Genomic DNA, 18619 nt, shown 5'->3' on the forward strand with positions numbered 1-18619 from the left:
CTCCCTTCTCCTCCAAAGGTTCTGGTTCTATCAGGAGCTCAACACAGACACAACCTTCCTCCTCAACGTTGGAGCTGGAAAATTTTATTGTTACATTACTGCTGCCAAAACATAACAGCAAAACAAATAAAGAATAAACAACCACTTACAAAATTGGGTTCATACATTAACATAGAGAATCCCCAGTTCACTAGTGCTGGCCCATTTATCATAGAAGACATGCAATATGAACCACTGCACAGATCAACACCGGGTAGGGAGAAGAAACAAATTGGTTCTCAGGTGCTGGTTCCAAGCAAACTTACAACAAGAACCACTGCACCGATCAACACTGAATTCACCTATATCTTACTATACACATAACACACTACCTAATCACTAAATGAGCACACAGCAAACACAACAAACCCCTATAACGGAAGAGAACATACAGATTTTAAAATGACTGCAACCTTACATAAAAACCGAAAAAAGCAAAATCTAAGGGAGTGTAAAGAAAAGCACCCACCACCAGATCAAGGGACAAGGATGCAACCCTCAAGGAGGCTGGAAGGAGAAACCCCTCCATAAACGAGCACTCCTCTCCGGCCCAACCCTGTCTCTTTCAAGATCCCTTACCTTCACCAACTCCCGAAAGATATCCCCCACCGCCACATGCACAGGCAGGATTTTGTCCCTAGTGGACACCAAACACCGAGCGTGCCAAGTGTAATACAGAGCTACCGTGCTGACTAAATAAAGTGATGACAACTCAAACCCTCTACGAGCTCTGAAGCTGCCGCACACCCTCTCAGAAAGGGACAAGGTGGGAAGGCACGGATAGCCAATGGCTTCCCCTACCCCCCCAAGAACCCCCATGTTGAAAGGGCACTGGACGAAGAAATGGTCCATGGTCTCCAGTGCCCCCCCACATTCCTGACTAGGACAACCTCTGTCCTCTAGGTTCCTATATTTGAGACATTTGGGCTCGGCAACCCTGCATGGCTAGGCCACAGACAGCCGCGTGGCCCCCCACGGGTGGTGAGGGGGCGGGCCCTCAAGGGAGGGTGGGGACCTCGGCGGACGAAGGGGCTTGCGGCCGAGTCGGGTGGGCGTGAAGAAGCGGGAAGGGGGGCTGCCTCCCTTGCGACCCCCAGCCGACCCGTCTCTGACCCGGTCATTGGGCCCCTGCGAGCGCCCCAGCTGCGCCCTGGCAGGTGACCCTCAGACAGGCGCGGCCCCGGGAGGAACCCGGGGCTGCAAGGTGCGTTCCAAGTGTCGATGATCAATGTGTCCTGCAATTCACACTAATTCTCGCAGCTAGCTGCATTATTCATCGACGCGTGACCTGAGTGAGCCACCGCTAAGAGTCTTGCTCTTTGTTCTCTTTCGAGGTATTTTTCGCTTCTGGCGCAAAGGGGGGACTCCGCGGTTTTTCTCGATCTGGTGGGGGCTTTCCCGGCAGACCGGGGCAGGCCCCCTCCTTGGCCTTAAGCGTCCGGGCACCCCCTCGCGAGGGGCGCCCGGGCTCGAGGCTTCCAAACCTTCCGAGCCCCATCCGCCCCCCCCGGGTAAAGGGCGGTGGGGCCCGTGCGGTACCCGGCTTGGCCTGCCGGCCGGTTCCCCCTCGGGGGCCAGAGAGGGGAGGGCCACCCGAAGCGGTCTCTCCCCCACCCTCGACTCCCGGGGCTTCCCCCTCCCACCGACGCATTCCTCTGGGTACCGCAGGTGTCCCTCCTGCCCACGGCGGCTTTCGGTTTCTCCTTTCCTCCCTTCGGGGGTCTCGGTAATGAAACCTTGTTACGACTTTTACTCCCTCTAGATAGTCAAGTTTGATCGTCTTCTCGGCGCTCCTCCAGGGCCGTCGCCGATCTGAGGACCTCACTAAACCATCCAATTGGTAGTAGCGAAGGGCAGGGACTTAATCAATGCAAGCTTATGACCCGCACTTACTGGGAATTCCTCGTTCATGGGAAATAATTGCAATCCCTGATCCCTATCATGAACAGGATTCAGCGGGTTACCCTCACCTGTCGGTGAAGGGTAGACACACGCTGGTCCGTTCAGTGTAGCGCGTGTGCAGCCCCGGACATCTAAGAGCATCACAGACCTGTTATTGCTCGATCTCGTGTGGCTGAACGCCACTTGTCCCTCTAAGAAGTTGGACCACCGGGGGTCGCGTAACTAGTTAGTATGGAGGAGTCTTGTCGTTATCGTAATTAACCAGACAAATCGCTCCACCAACTAAGAACGGCCATGCACCACCACCCACAGAATCGAGAAAGAGCTATCAATCTGTCAATTCTTTCCGTGTCTGGGCTGGGTGAGGTTTCCAGTGTTGAGGCATATTAAGCCGCAGGCTCCACTCCACTGGTGGCGACCTTCCATCAATTCCTTTTAAGTTTCAGCTTTGCAACCATACTCCCCCCAGAACCCAAAGACTTTGGTTTCCCGGAAGCTGCTCGGAGGGTCACAGGAATAACGCCTCCGGATTGCCAGTCGGCATTGTTTATGGACGGAACTACGACGGTATCTGATCGCCTTCAAACCTCTGACGTTTGTTCTTGATTAATGAAAACATTCTTGGCAAATGCTTTCGCTTTGATTCGTCTTGTGCCGGTCCAAGAATTTCACCTCTAGCGGCACAATACGAATGCCCCCGGCCATCCCTCTTAATCATGGCCCCAGTTCCGAAAACCAACAAAATAGAACCGGAGTCCTTTTCCATTATTCCTAGCTGAAGTATTCAGGTGACCGGCCTGCTTTGAACACTCTCTAAATTTTTCCAAGTAAATGCTTCGGGCCCCCGAGACACTCAGTCAAGAGCATCGGGGAGGCGCTGAGAGGCAGGGGCTGGGACAGGCGGTAGCTCGCCTCGCGGCGGACCGCCAGCTCGATCCCAAGATCCAACTACGAGCTTTTTAACTGCAGCAACTTTAATATACGCTATTGGAGCTGGAAATTTTTTATTGATTTGACTGCTGCCAAACAGCATAGTAAATAAACAGAAATTAATATACCACTTACAAAGTGGGACATTTTCCAGTACAAAAATACGCTCGGTTCACAGATCAACACCGAACACCCCCACTTGGGGCACCTACTACTAACTATACAGAATTAACTAACTAAACTTACACACACAGCAAACCACAGCAGACAGCAAACTCCTACAAAGGAAAAGAACATACAGATCTTAAAATTAATGCAACCTTACATAAAAATCGAAACAAACAAAATCTAGGAGAGTGAAAAGAGTACACCCACCACCAGATCAAGGGACAGGGATGATACCTTCAAGGAGGCTGGAAGGAGAAACCCCTCCATAAAACGGGCACTCCTCTCCGGCCCCACCCTGCCTCTTTCGAGATTCCTTACCTTCACCAACTCCCGAAAGATATCACCCACCACTTCTGCATCGGCAGGATTTTGTTCCTAGAGAACATAGAGCTTTCTACTGACTAAAAAAAGTGACGACAACTCAAACCCTCTATGAGCACTGAAGTTACCATACTCCCTCTCAGAAAGGGACAAGGCAGGAAGGCACGGATAGCCCACAGCATCCGCTACCCCCCCCAAGAACATCCATGTTGAAAGGGCACTGAACCAAAAAGTGGTCCATGGTCTCCAGTGCCCCCCCACATTCCTGATGCGGACAACCTCTTTCCGCTAGGTTCCTATACTTAAGATTCGCACAGACGTAAAGACGTCCATGGAAACACCTCCAGGTGAGATCCCAAAACTTGTTCGGGATTCTCGGGGAGTTCAGGAGGGCTAATCCCTCCTCAAAGACTCTTTCAGGGCAGTCCTGCAAAGACAGTGGCCTCAAAATGTCCCAGGCCAGAACCCTCGCCGACCCAACGAGCCTACCTCAAGGGCAGTTATCCGCCACTGCCTCAGCACCTTTAAAGCATGGGGCACATAAGACGGTAGGTACCCCTGCGATCTTCTCAGATCACCGGAATGCCCCCCACTCTCTCAAGAACAGCAAGAGCCAGTCCTTGCATGACCGTTCCCACAAAGAAGCCGAGTCCACAAAAATAGACTGTAAATTGTACTTCAAAAAGATGGTGATGAACACCATCGGGTTGACCATATCCAACCCATCATGCCTTCTTTGCCGGTACGTGACCTCCCTCTTTATCAGGTTCAGTCTGTTTCCCCACAACAGTAGGAAAAACAGACCACAGACCCATGCATAGAGGGATACTGGTAATAGACATACGTAACTGACATAAAGGAATTCAGGCAGCAAGTAGGTTTTGACCAAGCTTACCCTTTCCCTCAATGTCAGCTTCCAGCCCTTCCAGGCGTTCACCTTCCGAGTGGCACCTACCAGCCTACGCTCCCAATTTAGCTTGGGATTGGGGATGAGCCGAACACCCCCCGGTTCGGTTCGCATCCAGAACATGCGAACAGGCAAAAAATTAGTTTGAACACGCGAACACCGTTAAAGTCTATGGGACACGAACATGAATAATCAAAAGTGCTCATTTTAAAGCATTATATGCAAGTTATTGTCGCAAAAAAAAGCTATTACTTCATTAATTTTTTTTTCCTTTAGAAATGTAATTTTGCTGTCAGACTATTCTAAACGTGGGGAAAAAAGTGCCATTTTACAGGCATACTATAGACACCCCCCAGGTACGAAATTTAAAGGAATATTTTACTTTTATTATTTCACTTTAAGCTTTATTAAAATCACTGCTCCCGAAAAAATGCCCGTTTTTTAAAACTTTTTTTGCATTGATACATGTCCCCTGGGGCAGGACCCGGGTCCCCAAACACTTTTTATGACAATACCATGCATATAAGCCTTTAAAATTAGCACCTTGGATTTCTCCCATAGACTTTTAAAGGGTGTTCCGCGGCTTTCGAATTTGCCGCGAACACCCCAAATTGTTCACTGTTCGGCGAATTGGTGAACAGCCAAAGTTCGAGTCAAACTCATGTTCGACCCAAACATAAAGCCCATCCCTACTTCGGATAATCACACGAGCTGAATATGATGCCAAGAACTTTGATCTCTGGCAGGGGCAAGGGGAACATGTCCGGGAGAGGGAACTGCTCCCCTCCTTCCCCATCCAGAAAACTTCGCTCTTACCCCAGTTGACCAACAAACCAGACGCCTCGGAGTAGCCCCCGATCTGTGTTTCCACAAAACGGGCCTCCTCTTGGCTAGACACTACCACAGAGACATTGTCCGCGTAGGCAACCACCCTCACTGCCGAAACTGGACCACTGCCGGGCTCCACCGGGACCCCCCTCAGACTCCTACAGACATAGAGGAGGGGACTGGGTCCACAGAGAAGGAGGGACCCACCCAACCGTTTTATAAGAGGGAAGCTTTCAGCCCCCCTATATAAAACTTCAAGCCAATTAATGAATTGGTCTGGTAGGCCGTACTTCCTCAGGAGAAGCCAGAGGTACTCATGGTTCACTCTATCAAAAGCTTTTGCCTGATCTAATGCCAGTAGATACCGCCCCTCACCCCCAGCCCTGCACCTCTCCATGGCCTCCCGGACGTTCAGAATGGCACTAAAGGTGCACCGACCGGGAATTGCACAGTGCTGAGATGGAGACAGTACCCCATCTGTGATTGCGGACAGAAGGATCAAGGCCGACCTTCTTATTGAGGGAGGTAACAGACCTTCTGCCAAACACTCGCTGAACACATCCCTCAAATGAGGAGCCAATAAGTTCTTAAAGGTTTTGAGAAACTCTGCCATGAGCCTATCAGGCCCAGGCGACTTTTTGGATGACAATGAGTCTATGGCCTGTTATACTTCGTCCTCCGAAATCTCATCTGTCAAGGAGGCAGGGAGATCAGGCTCCACCCGAAGTGGAGTCTCTCATCAAGGAAAACCCTGACTTTCTCCATATCCAAAGACTTCTTCTTCAGGATGTCCGAAAAAAATGGTCTCTGACGATGCCCAGGATCCCTGATCTGGACCTGACCAGGGATCCTATGGAATCCTTCAGGCCGTGTACCACCTTCGAACTCACCGCGTCACCACGGCTCTTGTAGGGATCTGGGGAGGAGAACTTCCCATAATCCCTTTCAAGAACCAGGGAGGCTAGACGGTCGTACTGGCACTCCTTCATCTGAAGTTTAAGATCAGATATCTGTTCTTGAGGGCCACACGAGGAAACCAGGTGATCCAATCGCCTGCGTAACCTCTGATAAGCCAGGTACTTGGACGCTGCCCTGTACCTAGAGACCCCACGGAAAAAACCCTCAGATCTTTTCTTCACCACTACCTACCATTCCTGGCGGGAGCAGCCACTCTTAAGGAGAGAGGTTTGATCCAAAAAGAAGGCCTCATAGGCCTCCCTGACCTCAGAGTCCTCAAGCAGCAGCCCATTCAGGCGCCACAGACCCCGCCCTTTCTGAGGGGTTTCGGCCACATTCAGCACAACGGACACCAAACAGTGGTCAGAGAACTCCACCGCCTGCAGCTCAGGAGCTGCAAAGACAGAGTCCTCCTTTAAACAAAACCTGTCTAATCTACTTCTACAATTACCTCGGGAATATGTGTACCCAGTGTGGTTGGGGAAGTGTCGAACGTGCACATCCACCAACCCGGCTTCCCTCACTACACTATTATGAAAAATACTATCATATCCCAGCGGTCTGGTGGCACCTGCCCGGTCTTTGGGCCTAGTAACCATATTGAAGTCACCACCGAAAATCACCTGCTGGGACGTAAACAAGTAAGGCTTGACCGCCGTAAGGAGGCTCTTCCTATCCCTCTTGGTTTGAGGTCCGTAAAAATTAATTAAATGGAGGAATTGCCCCCTCACGACAGCATCCACCACCAGACAACTACCAATCTCCACCTCAATCTTAAAAAGGACCGCTACTCCACTACAGTGCTCAGCCGCAAGAGACCAGAGGGAGGGCCCGCACCTCCACTCCCTCTTTGTTAGGTGCATCTCTGCCACAGATGCCAGCCAGCCCAGGAATCAGCCCGGGACCCCACCCACCCGGGAATCAGCCTGGGAAACCCCTACCCCCAGGAGCCTCCCCCTGAAGGCCTTGGGGCATCGACTAAATGGATACCCCATCTCCCCACATAAATTGCAACAAATTAAGCCACAGGTCTCTGGTGCATGGCCAAAGCCATTACACCTCATACAACGCACGACAGCGCATTCCGCACTGACGTGCTTCGGGGACCCACACTTGAAGCAACGTCTCGGTTGTCCCGGGTAGAAGACCAATATACGGTCCCTGCCTATAAAGACACTGTTACCCTGCCTTTTAAGCTTTAATCGGGCAGACCAGGCACCAGTCCAGATGCCCCTTTCATCCAGACACTTTTTCAGGGCTCCCAGCAATTGGTTGTACCTACTAAGCCATGTAGCTATGCCCTCCGGGGGGGAGGGACTCTTTCCTGACCAATACTCTAACGTTCTTGATTTCCTCCTGCCTGGAGAGAGCAAAGATTTTAAAGCTCCTCCAGGGGTCAAGACGCTTCAGCAGTTCAAAGTTGGTCAGGAACAACTCCATCCCCACCGGAGTCATAAAGCTGACATCAAATTCCAGTAAATTGTTGGGGTGTATGACTGCAAAAGGTCTGACACCCTAAAGCCCATGGAGAGCACCATATCCACTACAGTGCCCTGGGTAGGGTACTGGCCTGCACCATCGTGCTTCAATTGCACAACATTCCTCCGCCTCCTCTCTGGACCACCCACACCCCGGAACCAAGGGCTCACTCCTTGGAGCTGCTCTGCCGGGGGAACCCTAAAGTTCCAGGCGCCAAACCGGCTGTATAGGTGGTCCAGAGAGACGCGGGATCCTGCCACCTGTGTGAAAGATCTTCCTTGCTTAAGGGCTGTTAACAGACCAGCCTCACCCGCGCCCCCCAGGGCTCTGGCCAGGGAGGAACCCCCCAGAAGCCCCGGCCAGCCAGGGATCCATCGGAGGAGGAGACCCGACCTCCACCATTGCAGAACCCGAAGACCGAACCTCCTAACTGTCACAGGACGATCCCTGGGAGGCCCTGCCACTGAATCACCCTCCAAAGAATCCGCGGGGATCTCCAGCAAAGCACTCCACCCATCAGGCCATCCCGAGCCCTCAGCCGTAGTACAGGCCCCAAGGGAGTCCACCACAGCCTCAGGCTGGGCCCTACCAGACAACTGCTCCTCCAATTGCTGGATGAACTCCAGCGCGGGACACTCTGTAGGTGACCCATGTTACACTCCCCCCAACTCGCAGCCTTATTTTGGGCTGCTTCCAACACACCAGACCCACCCTCCGTTACCTCCATACCCTCACCCCCCTCCACAGTGATCCCTGGAGAAACCAAAAGTGAGGGGGGGTAACCTCATCTGCGGACACCTCCGAAGACCGGAAGTGGCTCATGCGGCCGGCGTCCACTTCCGGGTTTGCCGCTGCCTGCTGCACCTCCCCACTCACATGTAAGGAACCTTTAGTGTCATCAGGGAGTGTCAAGCCACTCACCTCCAGTGGAACTTGACCACTCCCCATCTGCTGAGGAGACGGCGCTCCTTCGGAGCCTGCTACCGGCGCCATATTGCCCATACCAGGACTTTCCACTATTGCCACTTCAGAGGCACCCCAAACCTCTCACCCGACTTCCCGGTAACACCACCCTGCCCCTCTCCCCGAGCCTGAGCCCTGTAGAGGACTTTACGGATTCCCAACAGGAACTCCCGCTCTTCCGATCCCCTCTCGCAGAGGTTGCCCAAGAGGGCCCACAGCTCCCGACATTGCCCCTTTAAGAGCCTCAATAGCTTCTTTCAGCTCCTGTCTCTTGGAGCTACTGATATTGTCAAGCCGGTTTCTCAAGCTCGTCAGGGCCACAGAATTAGCTACAAAGGCCTTCACAGCTTTCTCTATAAGGCCCTTAACTCTTTCTCGCCTTCTCTGTGTCTTCCCGCTATCCTCCCCGGACTGGGGTTTAGTCCAATCTATTAGGCAAACCTGGGTGCCTAAAAAAAAGCCTTTCCTCCCTGGTCAGGTCTTTTAAGACCAGGGGGTTTCACTGGCCTTCAGGTCGGGAAGCAGGCCCCGGTCCTGGGCTGGAGGATGCCATCTCCTCCCCTTACTTAAAAAGGTCTCTGGAACTCAGGAGCGCTCACACCAGCACGTCCTCTCCCCACAGCGTTGGAGATGGAAGTTTTTATTATTTATGATACTGCTTCCAAACAAACAAGGATAAACAAAAACAGTTACTCTTTACTAGGTATGAGCTTCGTGTTCGAGTCAAACCCATGTTCGACTCGAACATCATCTGTTCGCCTGTTCGCCGAATTGCGAACGATATGGGCCGTTCGCGGCAAATTTGTGTGGCGCGTCACGGCCCAAAATTCACTGCGGCCTCGCAGTGCATTGCTGGCTGATGATTGGCCAAGCATGCACTATGACCCGCATGCTTGGCCAATCACAGCGCCATCAGTATAGAGAGCTGTAATTGGCCAAAGCCAGGGTGGCTTTGGCCAATTATGATCAGGGGGTTTAGAACACGCCCCACACTATATAAGGCCTCCTGCACGGTGGCCCTGTGTAGTGTGTTCCGGCAAGCTTAGAGAGAGAGACAGTGTCATTTCATTTGAGTTAGCTAGATTAGGCAGGACAGTCAATGAGTTAGCTGCACTTACAGTGTATTGTGTATATATTTGCATCCCAGGTGTTTTGTGTGTGTGTGTGTGTGTGTGTGTGTGTATATATATATATATATATATATATATACACACTGTATTCAGTTTAGCTAGCTCCGTTCCTGTTATCTTCCTACTGAAAGGAAGGCTTGTCTTGTTACAGTATTTACAGCTACCTGAAGAAAATTGCTGGTGTTCTTTTGCTCCTATTAGTATATTAGTACCACAGTCAGGCAGCTAGACTATTTACAGTTAGTGTAGTGCGACCTCTGCACAGTGTTCAGCTAAAGCTACAAGTTAGTGTAGTGCGTCCTCCTCACAGTGTTCGGCTAAAACTACAAGTTAGTGTAGTGCGAGCTCTGCACAGTGTTCAGCTAAAGCTACCTTTAGAAGGTTGGTGTTTTCCTGATCTTATCACTACCGCAGACAGCTAAATAAGCTACAAGTTATTTTTTTGCGAGCTTTGCACAGTATTCAGCTAAAGCTACCTGTAGAAGGTTGGTGGTGTTCTCATACTACAGGCAGGCAGTTGATTTTGCTAGCTGCAGCTTAGTGCAGCTACTGGCTATTAGTATGTCTGGAAAGCCAACAAGGAGAGGCAGACAGTCACAAGCCAATAAGAGGGCAAGCAGGCTCTGTGTCTAGAGGCAACAGTGCTGGTCGTGGACACGGTGCATCCTCATCAGCACGTGGCCGTGGGACACGCTTGGCCTTTTTTTCGGCAGCTGGCCGTGTTGAGCCGCAACATGCGGAAGACTTGGTCGAGTGGATGACCAAGCCGTCCTCATCCTCCTCATCCTCTCTCACCCATGCTCAGGGTACTTTGTCTGGCAAAGCAGCTGCCAACGCGGCCTATTCCCTCGGCTCAATGGCATCAGTGACTCCTTCCCTAGCCCCACCATGTCCTCCTGAGAAGTCCCTCGAACTGTTTGACCACAGTGTTGGGTATATGCTCCAGGAGGATGCCCAGCGTTTAGAAGGCTCTGATGATACTGAGCTAGATGAAGGCAGTAACGTGAGCATGGACAGAGGGGGTGCCCAAGAAGGACAGCAATCTGGCAGTCATGCTCTCCCTGCTGCAGCATACTGCCAGGTTTGCTCCAGTGATGAGGAGGGGGTGATGAGGTCACTGACTTAACGGGGGTGCCTGATAGGAGAGAGGAGGAGGAGGCACATCACCACCGAGGCAGGATGCCCTCCAGGGGCCAGCCTAAGGGCAGCACACTGACTGCATCACACCCCAAAGCTCCACATGTGCAGGGCGCTGCTGTCTCTGTGCGTTATTCCAAAAGTTCTTTGGTGTGGGCCTTTTTTGAGAAGAGTGCATCAGATCGCACCGCTGCTATTTGCAACATATGTCTCAAGCGTATCTCGCGTGGCCAAAACATCTCCCGCTTGGGCACCACATGCTTGACCAGACATATGTTGATCTGCCATGCAGTTCGTTGGCAAGCGTATCTAAAAGACCCACACCAAAGAACAAAGAGGACCTCTCCTTGCTCCTCATCAGCTGAGATCTCCAACCCCACTATACCTTCAGTCCTCTCTGAGACCTGCACTGAGAGGAATGAAGGTGTAGAATTAGGTGTGTCACAGCCAAGTACTTGTGGGCAATCCTGCTTTCGGTACACCGACGTCAGATTGTACCAGGCAAATTTCCCTGCCCCAGCTGCTGCACCGCCGAAAGAAGTTTGCTCCCAGCCATCCACATGCCCAGCGGTTGAATGCTAGCTTGGCAAAATTGCTAGCACTTCAACTGCTGCCTTTTCAGTTGGTATACTCTGCCCCCTTCCGTGAGTTTGTGGAATGTGCGGTTCCTCAGTGGCAGGTACCCAAACGCCACTTTTTCTCACGGAAGGCGATTCCGGCTCTCTACCAGCATGTGGAAGGCAATGTCCATGCCTCGCTGGATAGGGCGGTCAGCGGTAAGGTGCATATTACCGCTGACTCATGGTCCAGCAGGCATGGACAGGGACGTTACCTAAGTTTCACGGCGCATTGGGTGACTCTGCTGGCAGCTGGGAAGGATGCAGGACAAGGTGCAGTAGTGTTGGAGGTTGTTCCGCCACCACGCCTCCAAAATGCCACTACTAATGATTGTGGACACACATCTCTCCTCCACCCCCTCCTCTTCTTCTTCCTCCATGACCTCTTCTGTACTTTGTCCTCGGAACCAGCAGTACTCCGTAGCCGTTCAAGGGGCTACGCAAGAATGCAGGCCAAAAGATGCCATGCGGTGCTTGAGCTGATGTGCTTGGGGGACAGGAGCCACACTGGGGCAGAGGTTCTGTCAGCTCTGCAGGGGCAGGTTCAGAGGTGGTTGTCGCCACGCCAACTTAAGGCAGGAATGGTGGTTTGCGACAATGGCACCAACCTCCTCTCTGCCCTCCGACAGGGACAAATGACCCATGTGCCCTGTTTGGCTCACGTCCTTAACTTGGTGGTGCAGCGGTTCTTGGGCAGGTACCCGGGCTTACAGGAAGTCCTGAGGCAGGCCAGGAAAGTCTCTGTGCATTTCCGCCGGTCATATAATGTCAGTGCTCGGCTGGCAGACCTCCAAAAAGGAGTTTAACCTGCCCAAGAACCGCCTAATTTGTGACATGCCCACCAGGTGGAACTCAACGTTGGCCATGCTGCAGCGGCTGCACATGCAGCAGAGGGCCATCAATGAGTACCTGTGCAACTATGGCACCAGGACAGGGTCAGGGGAGCTTGGTTTTTTTCCCCACGCCAGTGGGCCATGATCAGGAATGCATGCACTTGTCAGGTCACCTTGAGGCTAGGTGACAGATGCACTCTGTAGGAGTCAGAAGTGCACCGCAAGGTAGTGGACCCTAGGACTGACTGCTGCGGATTGAACCCTGGGAGGTTCAGGAAGCAGGTCTACTGGATCACTGACACAGATCCCACTGGGAGCTAGAGCATAGATTCCCCAGGGCGCGGAGTCTAAGAGCCAGCAGGTGCTCACCAGAGCCTTAAGTGGTAAGGATGGACTGCGCTGCAGTCTGGCTCCAGGTCGCGGCCCCCAGAGTCTCACAGCTCATGCTCATGGTAGACTACAGGAGAAGAGGCAGGAGGCAGCAGGCTGGAACAACAAGAATAGTAAGGGACAAGCCAAGGTCGGGGCCACAAGCAGACAAGGACAACAGAGTTCACACCAAGGTTCAGGGTCACAGGCAAACAGGGATGGTCGGGGACACGCCAAAGGTCAGGGTCACGAGCAGACAGGAATAGTTAAGAACAGGCCAAAGTCGGTAACTGGAATCAGACGTAGGAAACACAACAAGTACACACGAAAGCTAACACACAATGGTTGATCAGCACTGCTGACTTGCAGTGCACAAGTTAATATAGGGTTCCCTGATAGGGCCTGGGGTGGGGCCATGCTTAGAGGAGAGGTTACAAAAGCAGTCAGGTGAGGGTCAGCTGGTCTCTAGAGATGGACACATGGAGACAGGTAAGCTGATCGACAAACTCTATTGCATAACCATGACAGCACTGTCCTGTCACCATTTGAGGAGGCCACGAGGATGGTGAGCAGTGACAGTGCATGCATCAGTGACACTGTCCCCTTGTCCACCTGTTGGAGCACGCGCTGTGTGGAATAATGGACAGGGCACTTGAGGCAGAACAGAGGCAGGAAGAGGAGGACTTCCTTAGCTCTCAAGGCCCCCTTTATCCAGACAGTGTTCCTGCCTGCCTGCCTGCCTGCCTGCCGATCACACAGGAAGAGGAGGAGGAGGATTGTGTCAGTATGGAGGTGGAGCCTGGCACTCAGCATCAGCAGCAGTCTTTAAGGGATCAGTCCCAAGAAACACATGGACTTGTACGTGGCTGGGAGGAGGTGGCTGCAGACCATGTCGTCCTTAGTGACCCAAAGGACTCTGGACCGAATGCCTCAGCAAACCTACGCTGCATGGCCTCCCTGATCCTGCAAAGCCTGCGTAAGGATCCTCGTATTCGTGGTATCAAGGAGAAGGACCAATACTGGCTGGCAACCCTCCTTGATCCACGTTACAAGGGTAAGGTTGCAGACCTTATCTTGCTGTCGCAGAGGGAGCAGAGGATGAAACATCTTCGGGAGGCCTTGCAGAAAGGTCTGTGCAACGCGTTCCCAGAGACTGGGAGGTTACAAACTCCTGTTTCTGGACAACATGTTGCTGAGGCTTCGGTCAGTCAAAGAAGGAGCGGTGGAGAAGGTGGCTGTCTGACCGATGCGTTCAGACAATTTTTTGGTCCGCAGCCCCAAGGTATGATCGGTTCCAGCAACCATCGCCAGCATCTGTTTTACATGGTGCAGGAATACCTAGGGGCAAGATCAGACTTGGACACCTTTCCCACCGAAAATCCTCTGGGTTACTGGGTCTTGAGGATGGATCACTGGCCAGAGCTTGCACAGTATGCAATTGAGCTACTGGCCTATCCTGCATCCAGCGTTCTTTCGGAACGCACATTCAGTGCTGCTGGAGGCTTTGTAACCGATCAAAGGGTGCATCCGTCCACCGACTCGGTCGATCGACTGACCTTCATAAAAATGAATCAGTCTTGGATCACCACCAGCTACCAAGCACCTGATGCTGATGTAGCCAAATCATTTTTTTTTAAATCTCAGATCCCTTCAAAGACTGCCTATGCTGATGCTGAGTGACTATCCTGAGTAATTATCCTCTTCCTCCTCAATGATCACGCTGATAGCTTGTAAGAACATTTTTGGTTCTGGGCGCCGCCACCAGTGCCTAAGGCCCAATTTTTCAGCCCCTATTTAACAGGGGCATGTAATTACAATTTTTGATGCAATACTTTGCAGCAGGGCTCGTTCCTGCGTTCCAACTAGAGTATCTGTGAGGGGTTGCAGTATTGTGGCACCAGCACCAGTGCCTAAGGCCCGATTTTTCAGCCCCTGTTCAACAGGGGCATGTAATTACAATTCTTGATCTAATATTTCACAGCAGGGCCCTGTGAGGGCTTACAGTGTTGTGGCCACAACAACAGCTAAGGCCTAAATTTCTGCTGAGTATATAGGGCAGGCCCCTACTTTCAAACATCCAACTTACAAATGACTCCTACTTGCAAACGGAAGGAGACAACAGGAAGTGAGATGAAATCTACCCATAGGAAGGGAAATTCTCTCCTGTAAGAGTTAATATGGGAAAAACTTTTCTCCTTTCCACTGATGCTTTATCACCAATCCTTGTTTCACAAAAAAACCCACATTTTCATAAAACATTTGTCAATGGGACAAAAAGTGAGGTGAAATCTTCTGAAGAGGAGCACAGACAGCAAAACAAATGTTACAGGGGTGATAACCCTTCCCTATGTTTTCCAAAAAGCTTAAAATAGATTTTTTGGCTGGAGCTAAACACGTTAAAAAAATACCAGTTCAATATTACAAACAGATTCTACTTAACAACAAACCTACAGTCCCTGTCTTGTTTGCACCGCCTTTATACTGCTGTTTCCTTTTTAATTTGGGTGCGGGGTTCCCCTTGTTATCGAAATTTGGTTGTACGCAAAGCACACAGCCAAATCTCCTGTTTCTAATCATAATAGCAATTTCGTCTAATGATATAATACCAGTGCATCTCACCTTTTGATCGTATCCATCCTCTGGTGTGTGCCCCAGTCATCCAATAAGACAAAACACATGGTTCTTACATCCCCATCTCAGCAAGACTGCCCTTTACAGCTCTGTCTGCCTCCTTTATTCAAAAGACCACAAAAGCAATCACAAACAGGAAGCCCTGGCCCCAACAGCCAATCGTTTCCTTCACAGGGTGTGACCTCAGCCTCACAGGATATGACCTCACAGGATGTAAGTGACCATATAAGGATTTAACAACAGAATACAAAACAACCAATGACTACAGGACATGATACAATATACTAAATGACGATGACTAAAGTTCCTCGTGCATGGATGAGAGATTATCTGCAGGTGTAGGTCATGGCACCCCAAACATGTTGATCAGGCACACCAGGGGTGACAAGAGCAAAACACCTCTAAACCGATAATGTCTTTGCAGAGTGAACGCATCCCCACCAGACGATCGTTCTGTGCATTGCACAGGGGCCCTTTGCTGGCGGACATGTCCTCTCTCCGCAAACACTTCTCTCCAAACACCAGGAAGTTTTCCATTACCTAACAGGTCTCAGCCAGCATCGATCTGCCCCAGCCAGTTCTTTAGAACGGGCTGTGGTTGATCAGACACACTGGGAGATTTATGACAACACATTAATATAACATTTTCCACAACACCCTTAATATCCATACAAGACCCAAAGGGCCTGGTAATGGACTGGGGGGTACCCATGCCGTTTGTCTCACTGATTTTCATCCATATTGCCAGGACCCGACATTACATTAAAGCCGCAAGCATTTTTGAATGACTTTTTTTCCTTTTAAAAATGACATTTTGTGCAGGGACTGTTCTGGCACGGGAAACACACGCCACTTTACAGGCATACTATAGACACCCCCCACGTACGATATTTAAAGGAATATTTCACTTTTTTTTTTTTTTTTTTTTTACTTTAAGCATCATTAAAATCACTGCTCCCAAAAAAACGTCCGTTTTTAAAACTTGTTTTTGCATTGATACATGTCCCCTGGGGCAGGACCCGGGTCCCCAAACTCTTTTTAGGACAATACCATGAAAATTAGCCTTTAAAATGAGCACTTTTGATTCCCATAGACGTCAATGGGGTTCTAACGGTCGTGCAAATTTTCGGTCCGTTCGCAGGTTCTGGTGCGAACCAAACCGGGGGGTGTTCGGCTCATCCCTAATTATAACACTAAACTCTCTATTATAGCCCTCACCCAAACCGGTGGGCACTACACTTAGAAGCTGTCCGATACCCTGAGACCCTACAGAAAAAGCCTTACGACCTCTTCTTCACTACTTCCCACCATTCCTGGCAGGAGCAGCCGCTTTTAAGGAGCGAGGCCTGATCCATAAGAAAAATCTCATAGGCTTCCCTGACCCCAGAGTCCTCGAGCAGGGATCCATTTAGTTGCCACAAACCCCGCCCTTTCTGAGGGGTTTCGGCCACATTCAGGGCCACAGATACCATACAGTGGTCAGAGAACTCCACTGCATGCAGCTCAGGAGCCGCAAAGACAGAGTCCCCCTTCAAAAAAAACCTAACCTACTCTTACAACTACCTCGGGTATATGTGAACCCAGTGTGGTTGGGGAGGTGACGAACATGCACGTCCACCAACCCGGCCTCCCTCACTATATTATTCAGAAAAATACTGTCATATCCCAGGGGGCCTGAGGTACCTGCCCGATCCTTTTGATCTAGTGACCATATTAAAGTCACCACCAAAGACCACCTACTGGGATGTAAGAAGGCTCTTCCTATCCCTCTTAGTCTGAGGACCGTAAAAATTGATCAGACGGAGGAATAGCCCCCTCACGACGACGTCTACCACCAGACATCTGCCAATCTCCACTTCAATCACTCGTCGACAAGCCACGTGACCAGTCTTAAAAAGGACCGCGACTCCACTGCAGGGCTCAGCCGCAAGAGACCAGAGGGAGGGCCCACACCTCCCTCTTTGCTAAGTGCATCTCCGCCACCGATGCTAGCCAGGTCTCTTGCAAAAATAAAATATCAGCATCAACTAGGCTGAAAAAATTAAAGGCTGCAAAACGAGCCGCCACAAAATGCACACTTGCAACATTAATGGTCGCAAGGCGTATTTGAGATGGTACTGCCATCCCTAGTGATTAAAGGGTTTACGCTCTCCTCTGCTTACATACTTAACTTATAAATCATAGTCCTCCTAGGAGTCCGAGAAGAGAGCCCCATAATTGTTCCCTAACACCAGTGGGTTTAACTGACCACCTGTACCAACCAAACTTGCACCTGCCCGGGGACTTCAATCCCCCCTCATGCCCAGGCACCTTCGTCTTCCGTTTTTTTTTTCTTTTTCTTTTTCTCCCAACCCTCATCATTCATTGGGATTCTTCTACCTCTATCTTCTTCCGAGTGCCCACTAGAGGCATCCTTAGGCCTCTTCTTAGGACCCTTCCCAGGTTTTGAGGTGTCCATTGAAACCTGGTCATCACCAGAGTCAGATTCTGGGGGAGGATAGGAAGGGGAAGGAGAAACAAGGGCGGACCGAGGTGGAGGAGGGAAGGAGAAAGAGGAGGGGGGAGGTGGATAAGAAGGAGGGGGGACAGATGGTCTCTTAAGGAGAGCACCAGATGGCTTTTTAAGGCCACTGGCACCTCCTAGACCACTTGAACCCTTAGGGACTGGCTCAGAAGGGCCAGCCTCACCATGATCTCTAGGCACGGCAGCACCCTACTGCCCGCCTCAGTACCCCCTTGCTTCCCCTGTCTCTGGGGAAGCGGGACCTCTGAACTTTGGACTCCCTGGTCCCCAGACCTAACAGGAACCGGAACCTCCTCAGACGACACCCCCACATTGTCTAAACCACCATCATCCCCCATATGTCCCCTAAAAGCCTTGGGACACCGGATGGGTGTCCCATCTCACCACAAAGGTTGCCCCGAATCAACCTACAAGTCTCTGGTGAACCCATTACACTTAACGCAACGTACAATTGTGCACTCAGCGCTTAAGTGTGTAGGGCAGTCGCACTTAAAGCAGCTGCGGGGCTGGCCGGGGTAAAAAAACAGAATTCGGTCTCTCCCAATAAAAGCGCTCCCTGGGATATGGGACACGCTATTACCAGCACACTTGAGATGGACTCTGGCCGACCAGGCCCCAGTCCAGACCCCGCGCTCATCCAGTGACTTTTTTAGGGGGGCCTGCAACTCCCCATATTGTCCCAGCCAGGTTGAGATGTCCTCTGGAGGGAGGGACTCATTCCTGACCAAAATGGTCAACGCCTTAAAGTGGAAGGCCACCCTGAAGAAAAAATAAAATCACCAAAAATCCTAAAAAAAATAAAAAAAAAACACATTTGAAAAAAAAAAAGTTTAAACTTACCTAAACCCTTGTTGCTAGGCAATCTTCCTAATCTGCCTCTTCCT

General features: G+C 51.0%; 1 non-coding gene across 1 annotated transcript; it reads right to left on the reverse strand.

The window, feature by feature from the left end:
- Positions 1–1197: 1197 nt before the first annotated feature.
- On the reverse strand, positions 1198–1351 carry LOC141114617 (5.8S ribosomal RNA). Its single transcript, XR_012236948.1, has one exon. It is a non-coding gene; the product is annotated as a 5.8S ribosomal RNA (ribosomal RNA).
- Positions 1352–18619: the final 17268 nt, after the last annotated feature.

This window comes from Aquarana catesbeiana, linkage group LG12, assembly GCF_042186555.1.
Source record: "Aquarana catesbeiana isolate 2022-GZ linkage group LG12, ASM4218655v1, whole genome shotgun sequence".
Lineage (NCBI taxonomy): Eukaryota > Metazoa > Chordata > Amphibia > Anura > Ranidae > Aquarana > Aquarana catesbeiana.